Consider the following 21,649-nt stretch of genomic DNA (forward strand, 5'->3'; position numbering starts at 1 on the left):
CTTCAACAGAGCTACATCAGAATCTAAATGAACAGCAGATATAGGAAAAGGCTGAGGGAAGACAAGTGCTACAGGAATTGACCTCTGTGGAAGAACAGTGAAGTTGGACAGATAATCAATGAAGGCTTCAGTACCATTTGTGAAAGAGTAATCTTTGATTTATTGGAGGAGTGCTATTATCTGGAAACCTTTCCTCATACAGTATAAAATACAAAAATTTACAAAAATTAGAAACTCAGGCTGAAGGCATGAGCTCAGCTTCTGCTGGTGTCAATACAGTTTGCTCACACTCATTGATCTATGGCTATATATGACCCTGAAATATGTTTTGCTCAGCTGCCTGAGGTATTTGTGCATGCTTAGAATAGAAATGATGAATTGGTTTTATCACTGAAAAGTAAGCAGTGTATATCTTCTGCCTGAAAAGTAACCAAATTAACATTTGTGAAGTTCTAAAAAAAAAAAAAAAAAAAAGAAAAAAAAGAAAAAAAAGAAAAAAAAGAAAACACCAGCATAATTGGCTAAACTACTTGTACTAGGTCTTGGTTTTCACAAACTGTGCACACTGGTTTCCTAAATGCTTGTTTACTCTGAACTGCAACAATTGTGATAAATCATTTGCTATTTACTCTTCAGTGCTGCTATATGCTTTGGGCAAAGATTTTTTTCTGTTCATTATTTATTTCTAATAGCAAAACCACTATTTTAACACATTTTTCCATTCCCAGTGATGGATTTTATCTTTGATATGTGATCCAGTTATTTAACTACCTCTCACTACATCTCCCATGAATTGTTTACACAGCAACTTGGCAGCATAATTTGCATATCACAGGAAAGATCTCATTACATGCTCCCAGAGGTGTGGTTTCATGAGCTTTATCACTTTCTTGCACCTATGCACATCTCAGAAGCTGAGTGTCTGGTTAATCCAGAAAAGCACTTCTTGGCTGCCAATAGTAATTAAACATTAATGGTGCAGTTACAACATTTCCAGCCACTCAGAACCTATTTTCCCATTGTCCTAGACCAAATATAATACCCAAAAATATATATATCTTTTCATATAATTTTTTGTGCCACAGGAAAATCACAGACCTTTACCCTTAATGCATTCTGTTCAGCTGTTGCAGACTTGACCTAAAATAATTAAACAAGGAACAAAAACACAAAGGAAAAAAGTTGGAAAGAAGGAAAACATGCTTAGAAGAGAGGAACTGAAAATACCATGGAAGAGCCAGAGAAGATGTGGAGCTGGACATGGTATTTGCTCTCCAGACTCTTTGGTGACTGATTGGAACAATGGCCCTAACTACAGGTTTCATGTTGATGAAATGCCCATGTTTGGGTGTATTCCATATTATTCTTCACCCATTGTATGAAACATTAAAAAACTGACAGCAGCATAATTTTCACTGAGAGGAGCACTTACTCCAAGAGCACTCTAGCAACATCAAAGCATACAATCACTACGGATCATGGAACAGGAATTAAAGCAAAGGCAGAACTGCAAATCAAACACCAACAAATTTCTTGCATAAAGCACTGCTGCCTCCAGATCTTTTCCCAATAAGCAGACAAACAATACTGTGCCTTCAAACAGAGTGTTCCAATGCACATTTAGGGGGAACAAATATTGCAGCTACCAAATTTTGTTAACTTTGATTTTCCCCCTGCAAATCCACCTTGCAGTAAAAGACTACTCACATGAAGTTTCAGAAATGCAAACTCTGTGTGAATTTGGAATTTGAGATCTAGAGTAGAATTATTAACAACAATAAGGCAGTTTTCAGAAAGTGTCCCATGCAAACCTAGTAACACCCCTCCAGCTGCATTCAGTGCAACCCAGAATCTTTCTCTCTAGCAATAGGAAAAACCCACAAACTCCTCAACACCATAGAAGGTTTGAAGAGAGAGAGGGTTGATTCACTGACAAAACTAATGGGCTATTGAGTTAGTAGCCTTTGAGTCACAAAGCCAACCTCAGTGAACATTGATTGAAACTAGTCATATCTCACAGCCCAAGATCACATTATATAGTGCAATAGCCAGCAGTCACAGTGACAGAGCAACAGGGAGATGAAGCACAGCTGTCTTCTCAAGTCCAAGTATAGCCTGGTGGGCAGGAAGGAAAATCAGAGCAGTTCCTGCCTGTTTAAAAGAGAGCGTTTTGTTTTTGAGCCTGTCAGCATGTTACTTTTTGAATGTATTATGTTCACTGACATGTTACCCTGACATTTTGTTTAGTAGTACAAAAAAACCCAAAACCTACAACAAGAGGTAAGGTTATGAAATCAAATACGATGTTTTCTGCATGCTAAAAGAAGTATTGCTTCCACAGAGACCTGGTAGCTCAAACAGCTGCAGCGCAGGGCCAGTACATGAAAACCAAAAAATGGAACTGACCTGGGTTTCACGGTTCAAGCGTGCCGTGGCAGGGATCCCAGCACGACTTCCAAATTCAAAGCTTGAATAAACACAGTTGTAGTTTCTTGAAGTGGATGCTTTTAATGAAGTCTGAAAAGGGTGAGAGAAAGGGCATATACTCCTGAAATCTATGTCTCTTAGGTAGAAATTCTGCCTGGAGAAGCTCAGCTCGTGACTGTTTGCTGTTAAGACTGTACAAGAGAGAGGAAGCGTCTTTGAGTTCACATACTTAATGCTCAGTGGTGTGTCTGCAGAGTGGCAGGAAATAAACAACAGTGAGGAGGGGTTAACCAGAGACCTGCTGGCTAAAATCTATATGCCTGGAAATAGAAGGGAGAGGGCTGCAAGGTCAGATATAGTTCAATTGTTTCAAATAGGGGGATCTGCCACAGAGCTACCAGGCACAGACACAAACACCTAGCAAAGGCTGCACCCATTTTCCATCTCCCCCTAAACCCAAAATAGCAGTTGTGCATCATGTTGTGCCAGTTTTTCCAAACTGATCTAGAACGTCCTAATCCCCAAATATAGCATCTCTAGAAAGCTATACAGTAAAGAGAAGGAGAGGACAAAGAGATCAAATAAGCCACCTATGCATGGTTTTCCATCACATCTAAAACTCCTAAATCACACCCTGAGATGTGCTCTCTAACTTATTTCCTAAGGCAGCTGTATGCCTCATGAAATAATGTCCCCATTCTGCCATAACTGCATCAAGGGAACATCCACACAGATGGTCAGATGCAAGTAAAAATGTCTCTGAGCTTGATAGGACATGGTAGATGGAAAATTCCTTTACTTGGAGCCTATCTACCAAAATTTCACCACGGCAGCAAGTTACAAATGACTCAGCAGGTAGGCAAGGGAAGTGCTCTGTGAAGCCACCAGCCATGCATGCAGAAGTATGGAGGTGGGCATGGAACACAGCATGTGTCAGAGAGTCCAGATGTGGTGATGGCTTGAGAGGAAGAGGGACAGCAGCTACCCACTATGTGTGAAATGTGCAGAGGAAGAATGAGCTAAACTATGTTTCCAAAGAGCTCCTTCTGCTGCAAGATGCAAAGGATGCAGCAGATGTCTTCCAGAAGATTTGTCACAAGCACCAACATTGGCAGAAATCAGATATGGTTGCAGACATTTTTCTTCAGTTTTTTGCTAGAAGCTTTTCTTAGAGAAGGAAACCTTTCTTAGAGAAACACCTAGGATACTGCCTGCCCCTCCCCCAAAAAATCAAAATCAAACCCAACCCTGTATTGGTGGACAATGGTATTGGGGAAACACCCAGTAGCAATGGAGAAACATACTGTAAAGCATAAAGTAGTAGTGTGCTTGCATACATTTTTTGCATACAGAGTATTTATAAATGCTAACCCGGGAAATTTCATATCTCTAGATATTTACTCTATGCTTGTCAAATGAAATGGCATTTTTCATCCCATTTTGACTGGAAGAGAGAATTTGTTTGGATTATAAATTGTTTAGAATTACTTGCTAATGCTGTTGGCTTTTCTGTATCTGCTTGTAGGAGGGACAGGAGGGAGAAAACAAATAATACATTGCACATAAAAACACAGTGGAGAAAAACAGAAAGAAAGCTCTGTTTTCAACACATTTAAACTGTTCAAATGAGAAGAATCAGTTGCCGTGGAAGCAGATCTGCAGCTGAATGAAATCTTTCACCTGTCCAACATATGAAATATTTATTATCTGAGGGTGACTAGAGATTAAATAAGCCAGACATACAATGCAGAAAGCAGACCCTGGTTCATCACCTCCATGGGACTTTCACAGGTCCTGTGGCAGCCAGATTAGATTTTTCTACAAAGGGAAGTGGGCTCAACTGGAGTATTGGGTGTCAGGAGAAATAAAACCAGAGGAAAGCAACTTCTCAACTTTAATTAACCAGATTGGTGAAGCAAAATGATGATCCTCTGCTGTGTTTGGTAAGGCTGGAAAATGTTATCATTTCGAATTAGAGAGAAGAGCCCACTCTTCTCTTTAGATAATTACTTTTCCAATAAATTATTCTTTACCACTTGTTTCCCCATAAAAATGCCTAGTGTTTTTGCTGTGTAGAAGTTTTTGTTTTCTTTTTTTTGGTCTTCTTTTTTATTTCCTTACTTTGTGTGGGTTGGACTTAATTTATTATAGGGCTAAAACTTGGCAGAGATCCAGACACAACAATCTGAAAAATGCTCATACTAAAATTCAGTGATGGGATTCCTTGTTCATTTTATCTCAGAGCCTCCCTGATAATTCAGTCCTGCAAAATCGAACACAATTGATGCAAAAGTGGGTATGTAATCCAGGCAATTTTATTTTTCAGAAAAATACTTCAGACATTTCTTTTGCTGTAGACACAACCCTGACTATGAACAAAAGCCAAAGCCATTATTTAAGAAAATTATAATTCTGCATAGCTGCTTTCATCAGTGAATCACACTTGGAAATAACGTTTTTGCCCTTTATCACATTCATTTCCCAGAAAATCTGGATTTCCAAGGCCTTTGGCATCCTTAATATAGCTAAACAGTTTTAATGTCTGCATTCTAAGATCCTGAAAATGTCTAATTAAGCTAAGAGTTAAAAATAAATATAAACATCCATTGTTATTAAATCATAAATTATACTATGATAAAGTATATTTCTAAGTCTGGTGTTGGTGTATGAAGTGACTGAAAAGTTGCAGGGAGTTAACACAAAACACCAAAATATGATCAATTTCCATTTATGCCTGCTGCATTTGTAAATTGCATGAAGATTTTAGCAGTAAATATTGGATGAGGTAACATGATTTCAAGTTAGATTTACAGGCTCTTGGGTGCTATACAGGTCTGATCCTGCCCTAACAATTAAGATGGAAGTGGGGCAAGATGGGGAGGGGAGAAAGAACAGCAGAAGCAAAGAGGCCACACGGTATCTGAGCAGTGCCACTGAACAAACTGTGCCATCACAAGACCAGTGCACACACTGCAGAAACATGGGGATCCTTGGCTTCACAGTGGCAGATGACATTTATCTCTAGCCTCTTTCACAACACAATAGACCTTAAAATATTAATCAGTCCTCTCTTCTAGTTATGCTCTTCTGGCAGTAGTCCTGGGCCTTAATAGAGTGCACCTTTGATGGTGAAGGGCAGGAGGCCTTTCCATACCTAGTACATAATACTCTGTTATACACTCTGGCTTTTCCTAATCTCAGCCTTCATTTTCATTGCTTCTGTGCAAATAACTTCCTCCACATCTGTTACAGTCCCTTTGCCCTCTCACAGAGTGCTGTGCTTATGCTTTCCCAAGTTTGCCAGAACGAGATTGTTAGGCTCCAAGTGCCCCAAAAAAGCACAGAACGTGCCTTCTTTCCTGCCTTTCCATCTGCCTGGAATACCCTCCCGTCTTTCCCACCGTGGTACATCAAGTACCTTCCCTTTCTTTGAGAAAACTGAGAATCCATCTGTTCAGCAAGTTGCTCCATCTGCAACAACGGCAAGTCCAGTGATGTGTTGCCAATATTCCAACAAAGGGCTCCTCTAAACCCATTCCCCTGAGTCAGTAACACAGCCCACGTACCCAAGGTGGGGATGCTTGCAGACAGGAGGCGTGTGGAACTGGTGGGGTTTATTCATTTGGTTTTCCCATTTCCACAAAATGTTTTCCCATATCCAAGGAAAGAGGCAGCACCATTTGGCAAATGCATTTCTGTTACATGCCTCCTACCAGAACTGTTAATATTTGGGTCCTGGAAAGAAAAAAAATAACAAACAAAAGAACCCACTTTGTTGAGACTGTTGCAGAGTGTGTGCACCTGGACAAAACACAAGGGATGACAGTTGGAGGGAAGTATCTAAATCCCTTTAAAGGACTCCTCAGGATCATATCTGTGTAAAGCAAATTAGTGAAAAGGGCCCCGGTTACAAAAAAGGAAATCATGCCAAGTTTTCATTTTAGCATGAGCTACTGAAGGGTTGAGCTTTGCTAACATCCCTGGTTAGTCTGAGGACAAGGGTGAAGGAAGAGAGGTGAACAGTTAAGGCAGACAGTTTTTCAGAAAGGAACTGCATACCACTTTTGCCATTCATTCTTCTGTATCAAGTGTGAATACATATCATACATATCATACACGTGTTTGTAAATATATATATGTATGTGTGTATAAACATGCGTGAATTAGACTGTTGCTTTTACAAACTTCAGCTGCTGCTTTTGCTTCAAAACCTGTTATATCTCAGGCATTTTAGAAGTCCAAGCTTGACAATTTTCCATTTATACAGAAGTTAATACATGAAGGCCAGGATGCTCTGAGTGTGCATACTTTGGATTAACCGCTTTTCCTGTTGCTGTTTATTAGCTGCACAGTGTTAGATTTATGACAAGTTTCAGAGACATATAAATGCCCATCTGTTAAATGAAATTAAACTCACAAATATTTCAAAGGTGATAGTATAATATATTATTTGCTATTTTTTTAAATCAGCAGTTTTTTAGGATGGTCTTCATAAAAAATAGAAGAACACTCTGAGGAGAAATAGGAGAACAACTCTTTTCTGTTGGAATACATGATCACACACAATCAAATATTTTACTTTGATTTCTTTTTAAATAAGGAAAATTAAAAAAAAAAAAAAAAAAAACAAACACCCCAAAGCCTAAATCAATACACCAAACAAAACACAATAAAACAACCAAAAATTGGACTCAACACCTCAGTGTTGAGTTCAACAGATGACTTTTGTTGGGTTTGAAAAATATAATCCTGCAAGCTTAGCAGGAGTGGATGCCATCATATAGTTTAGTTTGATAGCATTAAAATATAATACATGTTCAAACTATAAAACTACATAATCTCTATTTATATGCCGGGAAAGAGTTTAAAAAGTATGTTCTGCTTTTGTCTACTTTGGCTGCCATATAAATGGCAAAGTATCAAGCCTCTTACCTAAAAATGCAGGCAATGCCAGTGTGTCTGTCCTGTAATGAATTCTTCCAGAAAGAAATCCTGATCTTTATCTAGCAGAGCACATCAGCACATTTTGGAAATCACCCATCTGTAGCAAAACACTCTGGAACAAGTTTATGTTTAAAGCATTTGTTGAACAGGCAGAGATGAGGCAGGTGCCCAGTGAGTCTGTGGAGCTGTGAACTGTTTCAGGCTCCCACAAGATGCTCTGCCATGCTCAGAGCTGCCTGGCACAGCCACCCCGCTGGCTCCAGCACCACCATGGGTCCTCCACACAAGAAATCTGAATATATACACACCATATAAAAATAAAAAAAGGCAAGTACAGCCCAAATCAAAGGATCATAGGGAACTTTCTTTTCAAGCCAGGAAAGACAAAAACTTCTTACGCAGAGGGCTGGTGTGGTCTGAGAGGGCTGGAGGACTGCTGACCCACGGCACAGACATGCAGAACTCCAAAAATCCCACCAGCTAAACTGGTAAGGCATGATAGCATGGGTGGAATATAAGTATCATTCTCTCCTTTCTGCAGACAACATGAATAAAATGAGGTGCAGACAAAAACCACAGAAGTTAAAATCTGCAAAAAATCTTCTAAGGCAAAGCTGTGACAAGAATTTGAAACTAATCTAGATCTGCTCAAGTCTATTCTGATTCTCCAACCATCAGATCAGCAACTCTCCTGGCTTTGAAAGAAGCATTCAAATAATAAGTAAAGTAATTTATATTTCCATCGTGTTATCAAGGCAAGGAAGTAATGTTTTGCAAAGAATTGTCCAAGTTACTTGTTACAATGGAGACAAGCTGAACCAGTAAAAGTGGGGCAGAGTCTGACACTCATAGGAGCATTTTCCTCTTCTGAGCAGCTGTATAATAATCGCCTTCTCATTCTTCTCTATTTTCTTCTAATCTCTTATAATCCCAGTAATGTGTCCAGCCCACTTTTACTTAGATTTGAGCTTTTCAGTCTTCTCCCTAATATGTGCTCCCAGAGTAAATGCACAGAAAGTGAGTTCATTTTTCCAGAGTTCTTTATAATCGCTATAGCTCTCGTCTGTTTAAATCATGTGAACAAGAATACAACATCCCGTACAAAAAGCTCACATTTCCTTTTGGAAAAAAATGTTCCTGCCCTCACTAGTATGTGAGTGACCAGGAACACTAAGCCATCAGCACTAACTTGAAACCAGAGGGGTTATGTTAGGCCATAAGGGGTCCAGTAAGTTTGTGAGTGGGATGGTTTATAATATACCATGACTTTGAAACATTCTGTATTTTCAGGCTTGTAAAGTGATACCCATCATACAAAGCCAAGTTGAAAACTACACGAGAGAAACTAGCTGGGTTGTGTTTCCTCTAGCATTCATATTTAATTCTCTTCTTCTAGCTGTCTGCTACTTTTTGGCCTTAGTGCACGCTGTGTCACCCCTGTGGACCCTTGTGGACCCTTCTCTCCATAGATGCCACAGACCTCTGCAGGAATGAAACCTGATGATCTAGTAATGAGATTCTACTGAGCTACCACTGTACCATCGTTCTTTGCAAATGCTGCTTGCAAAGAGGAAGAAAATGACATTGAAATGCATGAATGGAACTATCTTGTACTAAAATTCTGTGATGATCATGTTAGTCTGATCCTTTAAGTTTACCACAAACTTCCAAACTGAGAGTGCAAATGCTGCTGATAGGAGCAAGTCAGTGACAGTGTGAGCTCTGACAAACAAAGAATGTCAAACTTCTTCTCTCTCGCCTTTCTCTCCCTGAGAAAAATCAGTTTCTCAAAGGACAGACTTGTTTCCAAAAGCACACATTAGCACTGAAGCTGGACAACACTGCATGCCATTAAAGCATTGGGTGCAGCACAGTTTCATCTCCAACACACAGCTGAAGGACCCATCCTTTTTCTACAGCCCTTGAACATCCCAGCATTCCAATGCAGTATGTTTCAGTCAAGCCTATATAAACTGTCTCCTAACAAATATGGGCATGATGTGTGCACACATGCATGTACTAACAGACAACCAACCAACCAATCAATCAGCAAGCCAACACTGTGTATTTATACTTAGCTTCCAACTTGCTCAGTATCCTGTTTCAAATTATTTCTCCTCAAATATTTTCTTCACATTCCCTCAAACTTTTTTACTGCTTCAACTCTGTGTACAGCTGCTTCTTCATGAGGCAATTTTGTTGCTCAGTTAACTATCACATTAATCAGGTGAATGTGTCTCCCTAGTATATCTAACAATTGCTCATTAAATTAGGTCTCCAGTACTGCTGAAAAATAATTAAAAACCTGTTTCCAATAAACAAGCTGTAAAGGCATTAAGGACAAAATAGTGCATAGGAAATGTATTAGAAACACGAGGAAAGAAAATTCTGACCAGGCACAGGCTGGGCATATTTAGCTGAATACTGCTATAATTGCTCATAGTGTCAGGCTAATAGTAAAAAGAAAGTTATAAATATTCACTTCAAATTAACAATGAATGTATTGTGGCTGAATACAAGCTCCTTTTATGTTTGGTTCCTACAAAGAGTTATGCAAATTCAAAGCTTGTATGCTCCACTGTTTGTTTCCAGAATAGGGTGTATAATTGATATGGGATTTACACAGCTTGACAAAGCAAGGGAGGCCAGGCTCCCCAAATCTTTTGGATCCAGCACACAAAGTTAATTAAACAAACTGTAAAGAAACTGCATCGGATCCCTGCAACTTCTTCATCTAACAGTGTGCATGAGGACACCTAATTACAGTTTGTCAGCAACTGAGGTGATGAGAGAAACCTGCCATCAGGCAACTCAAACAAATAGAAACTAGAGGTAATAATACTTTAATTGAAAGAACAATAGACTAAATTTGTCAGGTAAGTGGTTCGCTTTGCTTTAATTGCTACACACAAGTGAAATGACACAGTAAGATCTCAGTGACCAGATAAAATATGTCATTTTCCCCCCACCCAGTGAACCATGCACTGCTGAAAAGATGAATCACCTTTCCCTGCCTGCATCAAAGGAGAACAATTGGAAAAGATTTTAAATTTAGTTTTTAAATTGAGCCATTTTAAATAAGCTTCAAGTCAATCACATCCTCTCCAAGTCAGTCACTAATGGCAGAGGCAAGTTAGAAAAATGAGCCTTTATAATTTACAATTCTTCTATATGTGTTTAGTTAGGACTCTGATGGTTAATCTACTGTTCCACTTAATTAAATACTGTTAAAATTATACTTTAAGCTTTGTCTCATATCTTGCTAGCACAATTACAATGGAGAAGTCTCCATTTTACATCAATCACTAATTTGCTCTCCGGCAGTGTAATTTCTTGTTACAAAGCTCTCATCTCTAACAAGTCAAGGTGTGCTGAGTGCTCCTAACACCACAGCAGCCACTCACCAAGGTGAAACTGCAGCCCCAGAATAATAATTAGTAGCTGTCTTCTCCTGAAAGGCAGTGTTGGACCCCAGAAGGAATTCCATGGCATGTGACAGAAGTCATATAAATATACTATATGCATATAGTTTCGGAAGGGTACTCCTGAACCTGAGGTGCTGAGGAGGTGTGTGCTGAGGACAGACTGCCAGCCTGCACTGCAGCTGGAGAACAAGCAGTAGAACCAATTTAACTTTATAGAAAAGCAAAGACCAGATAAGGGAGAGATGATTATCAAATCCACAGAATTAGCAAATTTTAAAAAGTGGATAAAACCTCACACTCGCTATAGCTGAACTTCCCCCATTCTCTAGAAAGCAGATGCTTCTTGTAAAATAGCAGCAAGGGAAAGGAGGACAGACTGACAAGCAAACCAGGGACAGAAGTGAGATATTTATCTTGATTTTGTATCTGAGTGCTCTTCATACATTTCTGCAAGGTTTAGCTCTGCATTGCAAGCTTACATGACACTTACTCGACAGTAATTTCCCAGCCTCACTGTGCATTAAATTAGATGGTATTTTCCTAGCTATTGTTTTATGTCTGCACTTCACATGCAAAGATTCTCTCTTGTTGCCTCTTCAGGAGGCACACACATCTATATAAGCATCACTTAAACTCACACAGAACATATGCTTGTGTGTAACCAAAAGCTTGCACAAGTGCATCTCTTCTGAAGTTTGCTGCTCATTAATATGGGGCAAAAACAGCCTTTCAAAGGGAATCTAAATCCACTGCTTTTGGAAATCAATTATGTCTTAATGAATAAGTGTCAATCATCATCTATCCTAACGACAATATTTTGAGACTATTGTAATTCTCTGCAATGGTTTCTTGGAGATTAAAGCATATAGATACTTAGGGTATTAGATATTTCTAAGCAAAAAAATTAATTGTGCCTATTTTTTGCTCAAAAATTAGGTAATGGAAAGACTACTGAAAATGATATACAATTTAAAGGAGTTTTTGCCCGAGAGTAACTTGTGTGTGTAAAACATCAATGCTTTTGTCATGAAAATGATTCAGGAAACTTTCATGGAAGAAGACAAATTGTTTTGGTTTCTCAAAAATTACAATCTTGGCTGCTTACCATTAAATTATACAATACATATTGATTTGTGAAGCCAAAGCTTTATTCCTCAAAAACTTTATTCAGTAGCCAAGAAAGCCAGTGTTCAGAAAGTAAGAGTGAAACTTAACTGATTTGGTCACAACTCTTTCATTGTCTTTTATAAGCTTTCAATGATCTGTATATTGTATGGATAAACAGCCCTTGCTGGCTAAGTAAATAATAGTGATGAAATCCATCTGGTCTTTACTGTACATATTTCTTGCAAGAAACATTAGTTTTCATAGGATTTCTTTCCTTTTTCCCCAGAAGGCAGAAATGTGCAAAACCTGTCCCAGATGAAAAGGAAAAAACTAGTTGTTAAGCCATATGTTTTGACTATACCCGTAAGATGATGTGGTAGGCAGAAAAACCCCATATATAGTATTTGTGTTAAACTACCCTGGTTCTGTGCTAGTTTCTACTCTGTTTTTCAGAGAAGGACAGAAACTTTAATTGAGATATAGCTAGCTTTAGAAAATAATGTAAACTTCCTTTGCAGTTTAAAGTTTTGCACCCTCATTCACTCCCCAGGTTGTTTCATACCTGGAAGCAGGGCTACTGTAGTGCCTGTCATGACTGCAACCCAGTTAGATCTAAAGAATCAGGGAAATTTCATGTTTTTCTTATTTTCTTTCATGAGACAGGTTTGTCCTGTTTCCAGACTTTTATTACAGAACAGAGATCTTGAAGTCCATTGAGCTGACTATGGCTGGAATAGAGTTAATTTTTATTTTTCTTCACAGTAGCAAGTATGAGGCCGACTTGTGAATTTGTGCTGAGAAAACAGTGTTGATAACACAGGGATGTGTTTGTTACAGCTGAGCAAGGCTGACACTGAGTCAGGGCCTTTTCTGCTTCTCACCCCAACAGAGAGTGGCTGGGAGTGTGCAAAGGGCTGGGAGGGGACACAGCTGGGACAGCTGACCCCAGCTGACCAAAGGGATATCCCATGATATGCTGAGCAGTGTCATGCTCAGCATATAAAGCTGGGGGAAGGGGAAGGAAGCAGGGAATGTTAGGAGTGATGGCGTTTGTCTTCCCAAATCCCCATTACATGTGATGGAGCCCTGCTTGGGGATGGCTGAACACCTGCCTGCCCATGGGAAGTGGTGAATGGATTCCGTGTTCAGGTTTTCTTGTGTGCTCAGCTTTTGCTTTACCTATTAAATTGCCATTATCTCAGTGCAGGATTTTCTCACTTTAACCCAACTCTCTCCCCCATCCCACAGGGAGAGGGAGTGAGGGGATTTGTGAGGCTTAGCTGCCACATAGATTAAAACACAGCAACCATATAAGACCTAGCTTTCGTATTCTGTATGTACATATTCCATAAACATATCCTATTTTTTCTATACTATACTATAAAATATATTGTGTGCTAAATAAGAGATCATTCTTCCATGCTATAAGAAATTCTGGCATACAAAGTCTGTTTAACCATACTAAATCAAGCCAAATTTATTGACCAGAGTTTCAGCTCATAATACATTTCATGTTGCAGCATTTAAAAAGTTAATAAATTCTCTACTTAAAAGTGGAAAAAATAAACTTCAAGTAGAAATGTGTAACTTCTTAATTTGAAAAGGCATGCTAGGGCTACTTAATTGAAAAATTGCTTAAAACATAATTGTATTTCAAACAAAACCAGTTTTAATTCTCAGTTTTTGACAAGAGTTTTTAAAAGTCTTGACTTTAATAACTTGACAAGGAAAATCTTCTGGGGCAAAAGTATTGCAAAAGCACACTGTACCAAAGACATGCATCCTGTCAGATGTAGATTATTAGAAACAGCAAGAAGAAATGCTTATATTTATATGGAAAAGCAGACCTATCAGTGGTAATAATTACATTTATTAGACTTGATCTTATTTTCAGTATGAAAGCAGGCATGTTTTAATATTCCAAACAACCACAGAATACTTTCATTTGTTTTGTTCATTAAAAAGAAAAGAGAGGAAAACACTGCAAATAAATCTCATTTATGGATACAGATATCTCAGCTCATAAAATCAGTGAGCTCTCAGCACATGTTTTCTACTGGGTATTATAAACCTAATGTATAAAATGCATGGTTCCAGAGAGAAGTATATAGTTTTGCAGTTCACTGAATAATTTCTTTAGCAACCTTTCCATTTCTCATCTGTGTAAGTAAATAACAAAAAAGCCAGTAGGTTCTGAAACAGACAGAACATCTCTCCTTTATTTAAGAGTTAGATGAAAACAGCAAACTACATAAAAAGAACAGAATTCATAGAAGCACAGGCTGGGAGGCATCTTTGGCAGTCACTTGGTACAATTGCCTGCTCTAGGTGTGACCAAGTCAGATCTGGTTGCTCAAGACTGTCAGGTTTGACCATCTCCAAGTGCAACCTGCTCTAATGCTTGATTACACACATGTGATTTGTTTTTTTTGGTTGGGTTTTTCCCCCCTAATATCCAAGTAGGATTTCCCACATTGCAATCTGTGTCCATTTCCTCTCCTATCACTTTCCCCTTACAAGGAACATCTGGTAGGGGGCTTCCTTATATCCCCATTAGACAGCTGAAGACAACATTCAGATCCTGAAGATACCATTTACGTCTTTCCTCAAAATTCTTTTTGTGAAACCTTTTGTGGCAAAGCTACTGCAAAGGCATGCTGTGCAAAAGACACAGCTCCACGAGTGTGCAGAAGATAACAGCTGAAGGTAACAAACAAGACCAAACAGGCTCAGTTGTCTCAGTTCCATCATGCATGTCATATGCTCCATCACCACTCAAGAAATCTCTGAAGTGTTTGTTACAAAGACAGAACACACAGGTGATGTCCAAGCAGTGGCCAAGCCAGCTGACAGATTATCATCTACTTCAAAGGTAGACTTTTGATCAAGTCCTTCTTTTACATGTGTACTTGAATGAGCAGTAAGAAAGGCAGCAGGAGGGGAAAGATTAGGTATATCACAGAGCTGTTTAGTTCAGGTATCTCTGCTTTCCGTTTAAAGATTTTTTCATAATTGGAATTTAAGCATTTCAGTCCTTATGATATCAGACATTATACATGATGTCTTCAGAAATAAGTATCTAAATGTCCTGGTACATAATTTGGTTTAAGATGAAGAGGTACATTACATCTATCTGTTCTATAGCAGGAGTGGAAATCTTTAGATTTAATTTGCCAAGTATTTTGTTCTTACCTGGTTACTGCACCCAGTGACCAAAGTACAGTGTGTACAAATAGCTGGTAAGTGAGAGAGAGCACATTGTCACATCGCTGGCAAAACACTGATCATTGAATTCTTATTAAAGTTCTAATGTTTAGATACATCTTAACTTTCAACTTTCAGCACTGGAATTCATCTATATCTCTGTGTACCTTTATTCTCTGACATTTCATAATTTCCCTTGAGACTCTAAGGAAAAAGAAACTGTTTATACACACATCAGATCCAGAAATTGATTCACTTTCCAAACAGAAACATGAACTAATCGGATGGTGAGATTGTGAATCACATATTCTGGGGCTTTAAGGCAAGCTGATAGCCATAAAATTAAGTTCTCTGGAGACACTGAAACCCAGCAGAGCACATTGGAGTATATTTTCTGAATAATTTGTTATTTTTTGTCCAATGAAATACATATTTTGAGTCAAATTTAGAATAATACAATTATTTCTGTTATCATCACATACTGATTTGACTGCATTTTAAAAGTCAACTACCAAATAGAGAATTTGCAAGTATTCCTTCCAAAACAACACAAAGCTTCCCTCCACTAAGCCAACTCCAAGCTTCCGTGTTTCTATTCCTCTCAAGCAAGAAGTGCATTCACTAGCTATTAGATATGAAGTGGCTGTAAGTCATTAGTATTTCACTTTTTCAAGGATCTTATTTTTTCCCTGTGATTTTGAGGGCAGTCAGCCAGCAACATTTGCTGTATGTGACAGACATCTGCAAGAAATGCAGACCTATACAAAATTCCAGCTTTCAGACAACTCAAGCTAAATTACTAACTTGAAGTTTCAATATAAGCTTGCTGCTGTACGCAGCAAAGACTCAGCCCAAATAAAAGCTCTCTGTCCTAGAGATCATAGACACAACTAAAACAAGCTACTGTTCTAGAGATAGAAAATTCTCATCTCCTGATTTCTCTATGTCTTTTACTAATTATTCCTTAAGTTTGTTGCACCTTCTTCAATACTGTGGAGTGAAATTTTTACTAGTAGTAGCATTTGAAAATCTCCTGAAAAAAAGGAAGAGGTTCTTCTGTTGTTTTGATAAATTTAGATACAGTGAAGGATAAAAAGTGGATTTCTTTGAATTTTAGGAAACAGAGGGTCTGGCACTTCAGACGTGGGATGATGTCAGAAAGGTGCTTTGTACTCTATAGTACTCTCTCTGGACTATGTTGATGAGAAGATCTCATAAATAGCCAGATCAAAAGGGAGATAACATCTTGTAAGTAAGATAGAAAAGTCTTCATTTGATTTCTCAGGAGGAGAGCTTCCAGTCAAACAGGAAGTTTGCAGAATATTGAGAGATGTAATTAATAGTACTGGCATCTTTAGTTGGCTTGAAACGACAGACATATTCTTAGCCCTCTAAAAGCTCTTAAGACCTTTCTTAGTTAAGGTCCCATGAGCTTGAAATTATTTTGAAATGAGCGGCTTTACTGCAAAACTGACCGGGAAACTTGCCTGTAGCAGACTCTCTGTTCTTTGTGTAGACAGAAATTAAAAGCTGACACACCAAAAGCATACAAGGCAAATCAGAGAAGGGATTACACTCAGCAAGACTGCATACTGGAGACAGAATGCAAGCCAGAAACAGAGCACTGGATGGCATAAGACACACTAAGCAAGAAGAAATAATTTTTTGAGTTAAAACTGCAGAGATAAAGCAGATGCTTCACAAACAAATGAGGCTACTGATGCTGGAGATATGGAAGGAGATTCCCATGTCTTGTGGGAGTGCAGCTGAAAGATGGAGTAGGAGGAGGAGAAATCCCAAATGAGATGTGAGAATGTTGAGAGAAGAAGGACACAAGCACAAAAGCAAAGGGAGAAGAAAAGGCCAATAATACTTAAGTAAAATTAAAATGAGGTGCTTCTGAATACTCTTATAGTTACTACATAAATTACATAATTTATCCTCCACTTAGTTGTTTAAAGAAGAATTGTACTATTGAAATCAATATAAAACTGTCAAGGTGTTCCACACAAACACAAGTTTGGGTAATGTACCTGCCCTGCAACATTTATCATCAATCTAAACTTGGTAAGTCTCATCCATTCAGACATAAATAACTGCCAAAAACCTCTGCCAGATCGGCACTATTTCCAAATTTCAGCTATATTTACACACCCACGGTTAGCAGCTGACAAGTCATATATGAGGGAAATTGCCTCCCTCTAAAAAAGAGCTGCTGTCAGAGCTGCTCTGTTCCACATGGAAATAATTCAAAGGAGTTGTCATGAAAGAGCAGCTATACCCAGAATAGTTACCACAACATTTTTAGTCAACACCTATTGCAGTATTTTTGCATTACTTTTGTTCAACTGCTGAGTTAAGTACCAAGGATAAGTTTCCTTTTTTAATTTTTTTAAACTCCTCGTAACTTCATGAAGCTAGCGGAAAACAAAGAAAAAAACCCAAAGGAAAAAACGATTGAAAGGTCGAGGTAGTGTTTTTAGGGTAAAATGTCAAACACAGGCAGGTAGACATTTCCCAGAGATGGGCCCTGTGTACCTTATTAGTTCTTGATAAACACTGTCAATGCTTGGAAAGGTAGAGATGAGATAAGCAGTCTCACCCTATGTCTTGGTAAATCTGGTGGAGAAGAGGAAAAAACTCTACATTTCAGAAGCTGCCACCTTCACACATAATTCTGGCAGCATTGGGAGGACCCTCTATTTTTCTTTGCTCATTCTAGGAGGACCCTCTATTTTTCTTTTTCTCAATCTTTTTTTCTTTTTCCTCTTTCAGAGCACCAAGAATGTGAGGAGGCATCATTGGAAATGAATAGGGAGGGCAGACTGCCTTTTATGAGCCAGAGTGACCAATATGATGCTGGATGGTGACAAGGCTGCAAGCTCCAGGACATATGAGCTCAGAGACTCATATCCCAAAGAAAGGAGGATGCAGAGGGAGAAGGATTTTCTAGGGAGAAAGGAGCACTCACTAATCATAGAATGGCTTGGGTTGGAAGGTACCTTAAAGAACATCTAGTTACAATCCTGCTGCCATGGGCAGTAACACCTTTCCCTAGACCAGGTTGCTCAAAGCCCCATCCAACCTGGCCTTGAACACTTCCTGGGATGGTGCATCCACAGCTTCTCTGGGTAACTTGCCTGCTACAGTTTCCTGCACCTTCCTCTGAGCCCCACTGTCTCTGCAGAACTCCTCACTCCTTTTCCCCAGCTGTACTTAGAGAATTGATGGGGCAAGGTAACTCTCTCCACACATAGCCGACCTCTTGTCCATATAGGACACCTGAGCAGCTCAGCTACTATCTCAAACCCCTTTCCCTTATTCTCTGCATCCTAAGCCCACCCTGCTACTGCAGAGCCTCAGGCTCTGTCTATAAAGGCACAAAACCTTGCACTGGTCCCTCATAGAGGTGAACATCTGAATGGCACATGCATCCCTCTTGTGACATGTGTCACCTCTTCAGATGGGCAAAGAGACACAAGAAGGAAATGTGCCCTCACATCCAGTTTTCAAGCCCTTGCAGTGACATGCCACTGGGCATGGGCAATACTAAAGCATAGCCGTACCACCCAAAATGGCACTTTATGCTTTAATTTTTTCAGTGCAAATCCTAAATGGAAATTTCCATAATTTTACTTTGAAAGTAATTTAAGAAACTGCTTCATTCCCTAATCTAAGAAAAGAGATTAACATAAATGTCACAGTAATTTCAATTATGTGCAAAAACATTTGTAGAGATTTTAGTATCACCTCCTATGTGTGAGCAGTATTGCCCTAAGTAAGTGAATCCATAAAGAACAGGTTTTTATTGTAAGGTAATATTAACCTTGGTGAAATAATTGGTAGTCTTGAAATCTCTGGTTTGGTTAACATAGATACCTGTTCCAGATAAACCTAAGATGATATACAGCATTGAAAGCAACTTGTGAACTTAGGATAGCTAGTGAATTTTCGATCCACTGAAAACATTACAATGAAATGAAATATAGTACTTCCTTATGTGCCAAATATTCTGTCTGGTTTTGTTTGGTTCACATAACAACCAGGTATCCATTATTTTCAAAGCAGCAACTCACAATTTCAGATGGCAAGCATGAATAACTGATTTTATGCCTATATATATACATAGACATGCCAGCCTTTGGACTGTGCTGTGCCACAAGTTATCACAGCTGTAAAACAGGCTACATAAACTTGAAAAGAAAATATGGACACAAATCCTTCTTTGCTGAACAGCATGCCCAGTAATGATCTCAGTTCTTAACATGACGACAGAATTCCCAGGATCTGCTAAATTCCCACTCTGCTGTATTGAAGTAGGTTTCCTTTTCCCTCTTACAATTTTTTAGACTTGGGTCCATCACTCAATGGGTTTGAGGGCTCACAATTCATCATCTTGTTATACAGACAGTCAGGATGGGAGAAAAGATGGGAGACAAACTTAGTTAATTTATCCTAGGCTGGCAACCCTCCTTCTGCAAAGCATCCAGTGCCTGTCTTGGCTCACTCTTACAGGTTTCCTAAGCTGTGATAGAATGATATGGACATAAGCCCTGGCATTTTGTCACTGCTGTCCAAAATGTTCTCAGCAGCAACAGTGAGTATTGTCCAACATAATCAGACATTGAGTAATGTGAAACTAAAATAAACAGAGGGACCAAACAATAATAGCCAAAGCTCCCCTCCACAAATGGATCCAGTCCATGAACCAAACCAGATGTAAAAAATGCTCTCACGACCAGCACCATGCATTAAATCCACATCCTCCTACCCAAGGGCTCTGCTGTGTGTTTGGCAGTCTCTTCCCAAATGTTTAGCTCCCTTGTTCATCTTCTCCTTCAAATGACTGATAATAATGAGAACAATTTGGGGAACAGGAGTAGCTTCCAGAAGGAAAAGCACATATATATATATATATATATATATATATATATATATATATATATATATATATATTTAAACTATTTGATGCTCTAAAATATGTGTTTCTCTGGCTGCCTTGTTCTGATCACACTTCACTCTTGGCCAAGAAGTAAGCCAAGGAACACTCTTCATAGGTTGCAATTAAAAGAACAAACCAGAAAGCATTGCTAGTACCTGGATAAACAGTCATTAATTATTTAGGCGTGCATGCCAGTACTGGTCCATCTGATTCTGGAACACAGCCTGGGCACATATTCCAGGAATGTTCGAGATGGGAAGCGCTTGGTACTTTTACAGAAGGGTGATGAGTGTAAGTGCCTTATATGTCAATATGGAAGGCTACACCAAAGTCTTTGTCAAGCTTTGTCAACACAGATCTGTTCCATAGCAAGAAAGTTTGATCCAGATATTTTGGAGGGTAATAGATAAATGCTGTGCATTACCCTACAAGACACGAACCACTGAAAATCATAGCACAGTTTTATCCAAGAGAGTTCTCCTCATTGTAAAGTGAATATGGTGACAAAACCTGAGGTAAAGCCTGAAATACACTTGTTTGCATGTGGACAATAGGAATAAACTCACCCAAGCTCATACCTGCCCACCACCAGATGAGCTGCAGGATGAGATGAGCCATGAGACAGGAGATGTCTGCATCACTCAGGCCACTGCTTCATTTTCTCTAGCATTATGTCCCTAGATTTTTTTTCAGAGACCAAGCACAGGCATTAAGCTACTGACCTTGTCCTATCAAGGTTGACCATGCTTTACAGAGCAGCATAGAAAAGAAAATAATACAAGAATTCAACAAGCATCTGCTTTTTAAACCTTTATTACACCTTTAGGGGACTTTCCTCACCCTCCAAGCTCACTGTTTTCTAACAAGGACTGCTGCACTTACTGAAGTTATACAGCTGCACTACAAAGGACCTCTGGTTTCTGTGAATTTGAGAACTGCAAGCAAGAAAATAGCTACATGTCGTTACCATTTTTTTACCATTATCTTTATCCTTTTTTTCTTTTTTTGCCTTTATTATCTGCACAACATCCTTCCTGGAACTTCTTAATATTCATTTTAAGTCTAGCAAGTATGATAAAGTAGCTGAGATAAGTTGCCTCACTCTGTTAGACATTACATCAGCATACCCTCTCCACAAAAGATAAAATATTTATGATGATTAATACAAAAGACATTACAGACAGAGAATTTCAGGAACATCAGAACAGATTAAAATTTAAAACAATAACATAGCTAATAGCTTTCTCTACTTTGGGATCTGAAGGGCTGTACTGAGGGTCTTTTACCACTTCATAAATGACACTAAAAGACATTCTTGTACAATTTGTATTTAGGTCTGGTGTGAAAGTCAAGTGAAAAGCATGCTAAATTCAGATCATAGTATTTTTAAACTAACCATAGGCAGGGAAATTGATACCGTGTTTAATATCAGCAAGCACCACCTGTGCAACCTGAAGCGTTGCCTTATTTCATTGATGTAATGAGCAGCAACACCCCTTTGGGAATGATCAGCAGCCATTCTAGTCCTGCTTGACCGACGCCAGCTGAATGTGGCGTAGATCAGCTGCAGTGTGGGACGGAGCTGTGAGATGCCCTGCTG

At 38.9% G+C, this 21,649-nt stretch overlaps 1 protein-coding gene across 9 annotated transcripts in view; it reads right to left on the minus strand.

Annotated features, from left to right (window-relative positions):
- Positions 1 to 21,649, minus strand: part of ENOX1 (ecto-NOX disulfide-thiol exchanger 1) — a 364,143-nt gene that overhangs the window by 146,092 nt on the left and 196,402 nt on the right. For 2 of the 9 annotated variants that reach the window (XM_077781384.1, XM_021530836.3), the window contains one exon: positions 2,407 to 2,517. The exons of the other annotated variants lie outside the window; for them this stretch is intronic. The gene's annotated coding sequence lies outside the window, so the exon portion shown is untranslated. The remainder of the gene's footprint in view (positions 1 to 2,406; positions 2,518 to 21,649) is intronic. 9 annotated transcript variants of the gene reach the window in all.

Source organism: Lonchura striata, chromosome 2 (genome assembly GCF_046129695.1).
Source record: "Lonchura striata isolate bLonStr1 chromosome 2, bLonStr1.mat, whole genome shotgun sequence".
Lineage (NCBI taxonomy): Eukaryota > Metazoa > Chordata > Aves > Passeriformes > Estrildidae > Lonchura > Lonchura striata.